Source organism: Culicoides brevitarsis, chromosome 3 (assembly GCF_036172545.1).
Source record: "Culicoides brevitarsis isolate CSIRO-B50_1 chromosome 3, AGI_CSIRO_Cbre_v1, whole genome shotgun sequence".
In the NCBI taxonomy this organism is placed as follows: Eukaryota; Metazoa; Arthropoda; class Insecta; order Diptera; family Ceratopogonidae; genus Culicoides; species Culicoides brevitarsis.
This window is the reverse complement of record NC_087087.1, coordinates 8,679,385-8,686,769: the sequence shown is the minus strand read 5'-3', so window position 1 is coordinate 8,686,769 and position 7,385 is coordinate 8,679,385.

Sequence of the window (7,385 nt, the reverse complement as noted above, 5' to 3'; positions counted from 1 at the left end):
GCTGCGATCATGCAGAAAAGGGACGACAACGAAGAAGGGTGAAAGCAAAGTATAATCAAATGGCAGACATCTGTGCGAAAAATAACATTAAAAGAGCGGAAAAGCGACGAGGAAAGAGACGTCTGAGAAAATAAATAAGTTAAGATAATTAAATCATAAAGTGCTATATTTTAATTTGATTTTTCTTTGTAACTTTTTTCCTACTCTTCTCCATTTTTTTTTGAGGGAAATTCGTGTTGATGTTGATTCGACTGGAATTTGATTAATATTGTGATTATTTAACGGAAAAACTTTTCAGATTATTTATTTTAATGATTTCTGGTATTTTTCGTCGTGCTGAAGGAATTTTACCTAAATCGATTTTTTTTTCTTTTATTTTACTTTAACCTTACTCGAGGGTCTCTTGAGAAGAGTATTTTTGTCATTTATCTTGATTTTGTATTTTTAGGGCAATTTCTGGACAATTTCATTAAAAATTGGTCGGATTTTTTTCTGGATTCCATAAAAAAGGTTTTTTCTTGGAAATAAGAGCAATTTAATGGTCAGCGTTCGACCAAATACCTCGAAAACGGAAACAAAATTGATTGCAGTAATATTCAAAAAGGGAAAAGAATTTTTTTCCATTTCCACGCCAAAAAATGATGGGATACAAGAAAATTGAAATGTTTAAAAAAAAAATAAAAAAGGGACTCGTTTTTTTTTATTTTCTCAAGTGCACTTGACGAAAAAAAAAATTTAGGATAAAAAATGTCTCTTTAGATAATTTTGTAACTCGTGTCGTAACAACTTTTGAATGTCTCTGCTTGGGTTAATTGTCACCTGAGTCATTAAATAACGAAGAACAAAACAAGCGACCGTAATAATAATTACCTTTCATGCGACATCATTCATTCAACGTCACGAGTAAGCAGCAGCTGAAATTCATCACAAAAGTTGTCTCGAAATAATAGACGGCGTCATAAAAGGAGAGTTAAAGCTCTAAAATTATAAACTGCGGTAGAGGCATTTCTTCCTGTTTTATGTGGCGATGAAGATAATGACAGAGAAATGACTTGTACGGAAGAAGAGTTTTTATTTGTGTTAGAAGCAGATGTTGTAGTCGTTAAAAGTGTTTAATGGGCTTGTTGGCGAAACTGTTGAAGGGACATCATTTGTGGAGTTAATTACTGACAATGTACTTGGATTAATTTTTCTTGTAATTCTAATATTTTTTTTACTTGAATGAATTTTATCAACTCTCGAAATGAACTTCTCAGTTTTCGAAATGAACTTCTCAGTTTTCAAAATGAACTTCTTAGCTCTCAAAATGAACTTCTCAGTTTTCGAAATGAACTTCTTAGCTCTCGATTTACATATTTTAGATCTCGAAATGAACTTCTTAGCTCTCGATTTTAGTTCTTGATTAAAAATTTTTAGATTTCGAAATGAACTTCTCAGTTTTCGAAATGAACTTCTTAGCTCTCGAAATGAACTTCTCAGTTTTCGAAATAAACATCTTAGCTTTCGATATGAACTTCTCAGTTTTCGAAATAAACATCTTAGCTTTCGATATGAACTTCTCAGTTTTCGAAATGAACTTCTTAGCTCTCGAAATGAACTTCTCAGTTTTCGAAATGAACTTCTTAGCTCTCGAAATGAACTTCTTAGCTCTCGAAATGAACTTCTCAGTTTTCGAAATGAACTTCTTAGCTCTCGAAATGAACTTCTCAGTTTTCGAAATGAACTTCTTAGCTCTCGAAATGAACACTTTAGCTCTCGAAATGAATACCTTAGCTCTCGAAATGAACTTCTCAGTTTTCGAAATGAACTTCTTAGCTCTCGAAATGAACTTCTCAGTTTTCGAAATAAACATCTTAGCTCTCAATATAAACTTCTCAGTTTTCGAAATGAACTTCTCAGCTCTTGAATTGAATTTCTCAGCTCTCAAAATAAATTTTTCGATTCTCTAAAAAAAATCGATCTCGAAATGAACTTTTTAATTCATTTGGAGACAAAAAAAATAATTTCTTTTAAATTTAATAAATTTTTCATGAAACAAAGCATTTTAACGCAGTCATGACACCCAAAGCAACCAATGACCATAATAATTACTTGAAGTACTTGTTTGCAGCTCACAGTCTATTATGCTTAACATCAAAACACCTTAATTCAATTATCCGTTTCACAATAAATATCCGATAATGATACAATTTGAATAAATTATTAATCCGAAATACAAGAGAGTGGGCCGAAGAATGTTTACGGGACAACAATAATGTTATTTATGATGACAAAAGGATAGTTTTACGTTGTAATTATATGTTTATTGAACCATTGATGCAATATTTGGCATTAAATTGTTGCTTAATTGGCGGGGGAACCTTTGGCTATTTCATCGGAAAAATGGTGCAAAAAGGCGATGACATTCCGAAAGAAAAAATTTCACCGAAATTGTGAAGTAACACGAATAAACAAAAAAAGAAAATTCTCAGTAACATTCTAAAAATACCAACAAATTAAGCGACGACTGTGTGTAAAAATACGGGCGAGCATCAAAAGGATGCCAAAGTAAGTTATAAATAGATTGACACAATCGATGGTTGGATGGATCGCTCGGTTGGCAAAACGACGGCTTCCAAACACGAACACATGAATGAATGAAGCATGTGGAAAAATTCAAACTTCTAGATGAATGCGTTTTTGCTCGGGAGTGTTTTGTCATTTGTGTTATGAAAATTTCATAATAACATCGAAGTCGATGTTGGAAAAAATATTAAACAAAATCGTATTTTTATTAAAATTTCTCTTATCAAATACGGGCAAAAGATTAAATTTTTCATTCAAAAAATTAAATTATGAAGAGGATAAAAATAAACTAAGAGACAGGCGTAGTAGAGCGATTTAATATTAATTTATTAATAAATAAACAATTAATTTTTTAACAGAATTTTTTTGGTAAAGTTAAACCCCAAACCTGTCATTTGCAGCAAATTCCTTTTTTTAAAAAATCTTAAAAAGATTTTTCTCTCGCATTTTCGCTCAATTTCTACCTTTCTTGCTTTGTAACATTTTCATCAAAGAGATTTCACGAGTAAAATGTTCATTAATGACAATGGAATGCTGCATTTCATATGTCATAAGAACATTCTTGAAGGCATTTCGAATGTTCAACAGAGATAACGCAACGTCGAAAGTTACAAAGCAACAAAGAGAGACAATTATTAGTACACTTAGGTTCTTAAAAACCGCAGTTGTAATTTCATTTCAAGCGTTTTCGTTTGATGTTTTGTACACTGAAAGTCCAAAAGGAGTAATTTTAGCACGTGGAAGTTACATTAATTTTAATTTTAATTTTAATTTTAATTTTAATTTTAATTTTAATTTTAATTTTAATTTTAATTTTAATTTTAATTTTAATTTTAATTTTAATTTTAATTTTAATTTTAAATTTTAATTTTAATTTTAATTTTAATTTTAATTTTAATTTTAATTTTAATTTTAATTTTAATTTTAATTTTAATTTTAATTTTAATTTTAATTTTAATTTTAATTTTAATTTTAATTTTAATTTTAATTTTAATTTTAATTTTAATTTTAATTTTAATTTTAATTTTAATTTTAATTTTAATTTTAATTTTAATTTTAATTTTAATTTTAATTTTAATTTTAATTTTAATTTTAATTTTAATTTTAATTTTAATTTTAATTTTAATTTTAATTTTAATTTTAATTTTAATTTTAATTTTAATTTTAATTTTAATTTTAATTTTAATTTTAATTTTAATTTTAATTTTAATTTTAATTTTAATTTTAATTTTAATTTTAATTTTAATTTTAATTTTAATTTTAATTTTAATTTTAATTTTAATTTTAATTTTAATTTTAATTTTAATTTTAATTTTAATTTTAATTTTAATTTTAATTTTAATTTTAATTTTAATTTTAATTTTAATTTTAATTTTAATTTTAATTTTAATTTTAATTTTAATTTTAATTTTAATTTTAATTTTAATTTTAATTTTAATTTTAATTTTAATTTTAATTTTAATTTTAATTTTAATTTTAATTTTAATTTTAATTTTAATTTTAATTTTATTTTCATCTCTAAAAATTATGAAAATTTTGCCGCTGTGTTCTTTTTATATGAAAACATAAAATATGAAATTGTGAGATACATTTTGCAACAACAATGAATTCATTTGAAATTTTATAAATATATGACAAATTAGTCAAAATTGCTTTGCATACAAGAGGATTTCACAAGAATTTCACTCAAATACTTACTTTCTTCATTCTGCACCGAAAATTGTTCGCGTTTCACGTTTGACCCAGTTTTCATTGCAAAACGAGCTATCGGCAAGACAATGAAATGCCGTGACAGAATTGTGTCTTGTTGTTTTTTTTATGATGAAAAATCAGTCGTCGCCGTCGGTAAAAAAAAATGGCGGGAACATCAGCAGCAACAACTCGGCCTAATAATCAACAATTTACCTTATTCCCAGCACGTTTTCAATAAAAGCTATGCCTTTAATTTATATTTTATTTCATTTGGGAATTGGATTAATGCGATGGCACGAATGCGTCAAAATGCGGAGATTTAGTGGTAAGTGGTCGTGGAAAGCTGTTTAAAAGACGATTTAAATGCGGTTTTGTTCGTTTAGTGCGATTCGTAAATCAATTTGCCGAGTCTCACGAGGATATTTTATGGACTTGGATGATCTTTGAGTTTTGTTTTGGTTTAATGTGTTTTTTTTGTAAATTATGGTGAAATATTTGTTTGTTTTTTTCGCTTAAGAATTTCATTACTTTGACTTACTTAAGCGTTTTTACAAAAAAAAAAAAAATGATTTTTTTCTCAAATTTAATTATTTTTTACAATTTTTTTAAAAAAAAATAAATTTATTAAAAAAAAAAAAAAATTTTTTAAATATTTTAAATTTATAAAGTTATTTTTATAAAACTTTTTAACTCGTAAATTTTTAAAAAAATGTTAAAAATATTTTATTTTTAAATAAAAAAATTATAATATTTTTTTTTTGAAAATTAATTAAGAACTAAAAAAATAAAATTAATTAAAATTTTTGTATTATTATTTTTTTTAATCTCTTAATTTATTAAAAATTGAAAAAAAATCAAATTTTAAATAAAAAAAACATTCTAAAAAATTTTTTAAAATTTAAAACTAATAATTTGTCAAAAATTATTTTTTTTTAACGAAAAATCTTTCAAGTAAAGTTTTAACATAGAAAAATACAAAAGAAAACGAGAAAAATTTAACAAAACAAACATTTTTTGTATACATTTCACAAATATAATAAAATACAATCCATTTTTCAAAGTCAAACAAGCAATTTTCCAACAACTTTCCATCAACATTATTTCCATGCCAAACGAGTCAGCAAGAAAAAAAGGTAAAAAATGTAATTTGTCGAGCAATTTACAGCGGAGATGCTCATCTCGTATGATGTACACATATTTGGTCATCATCATCTTTCCGCAGATTGTTGCCAGAGAGATCGCTCAATTTCCAGGTAAAAAAAAAGTTCGTTTCCCGTATAATGACGATGATTTGTTTTTGATGTAATGAACTGTGAAACAACCTTTTGTCGTTAGTCGTCCTGCTGCTGCTGCTGTTTGTTCGACTCTTTTTTTTCGCATTAAAGTTTGTTTGTTTGATTATTTGTGTGCGGTTACAAAACTTTTTCTTTTTTCATTGTTGCATTGTTCTAGCTTTCATTTTTCTCCCACAACACGTTTGTTTCTGACACTTTTAACAAGGCACACAAAAGTTGTTGCATCCCAATTTACTTCAAAAATATACAACTTTTTTGGCGTTGATTGCTGTTGTTGTTGTTGCGAAAAATGAGAGAACGAGAAAAATGCATTCATATCCGTTGCACTTGTTAAAATGATGCTCATATGAAAAGGAGGAAATTGCTGTTTGGATCATCATCAAAATCTGTTTTCTTGTTGCCAAATTAATTTTTGACGCGTTGAAAAAAATATATTGCGAAAAAATGGCGGATAAAAATTTGAAGGGAGGAGTATTGGAATGAGTGACGCTTGTTTTGGCGGGAAAATTTGCTTTATATTTTTTGAGGAGTATGAAAATGTTAATATAGTACAAAATTCGGTCTGTTTAGCTTATCAGATTAATTATTTTAATATTTTTGAAAAAAAATATTTCTTTAACAAATTTTCCAAAGTTTCAAAATATTTCAGATTTTCTTAAAAATTTAAATAATTTGTTTTTAATTAATATTTAAAAATTTATTAAATTTAATTTAAAAAATATTATTTAATTTTTAAAAATTTATTTAATTTAATTTTTAAAAAATTTTTTAGTTTAAAAAAATAATTTTATTTTATTTTAAAAATTAATTAAATTTAATTTAATAAATAATTTAATTTAATTTTTAAAATTAATTTAAATTATTTTAAATTAAAATTTTTTATTTTTTTTTTCTTTATTTTTATAACTTTTAGAGTTAATTCAATACTTAAAATAATTTTTTTTACCTTAAAAAAAAAATTAAAAATATAACTCATAAAAGGAGAAGTAAATGTATTTCCGCTTCACACTATTTCCCTCTATTTTTTGTCGGAAGGAAATAATATGAGCTACTAAGGTATTGAAATGAAAAAGTTTTTGTATAAAAGTGTCGAAATAGTGCATATTTTTTCACTTGTCGCGAACAGCAACAATATAACTCAAAGGCAATAAAATATTTTTTTTTCTCTAATTCGTCAAATTTATTTTTTTTTACAGAAAAAGGAGCAACTGACTTAAAAATGAGAAAAATACAAATGCCAATCATTTGCGTTTTTTTTTTATTTTTTTTCTATAAATCATGTCGATGAAAAAAAATATTTTATTCCTCCTCATGCATTTAGGAACAATTGTGGAAAAAAGAAAGTACCTACTTACATTACAAAAAAAGAAAAAAAATACATAAAAAAATCTTTTTAGAAAATTTTCGTCATATTTTTATATGGATACATTTATTATGATGAGTAAGGCAAAATAAGAGGTAGTTCATCAAAATTACGCCTCAGTTGTTTCAAAACATAAAGATTCCTTTTTTTTCGCTGTTGTTTTTAATGTTGTTTATCTTTTCTTACCGAGAAAAAAAGACATAAATAAAAATTTATTTTTTCACAAAAAAAAAACGGAAAGATGCTCACTCGTCTGTTTTTTTTGTCGTAATGTTGCTTTGATTACTTCATTAAGGTCAGTTATTGAAAAAAATTTAATAAAAAGCCAGACGTCTCCATTGCTTTTTTTGATGGACGACTTTTCATGTAAAATTCATAAAAAAACATTAATGATATTTTTTATTTTTATTATTTTTTGAAAAAAAGCACGAACGGCTGAAGAGATGTCATTTTTCATTGAAAGCGCGTCG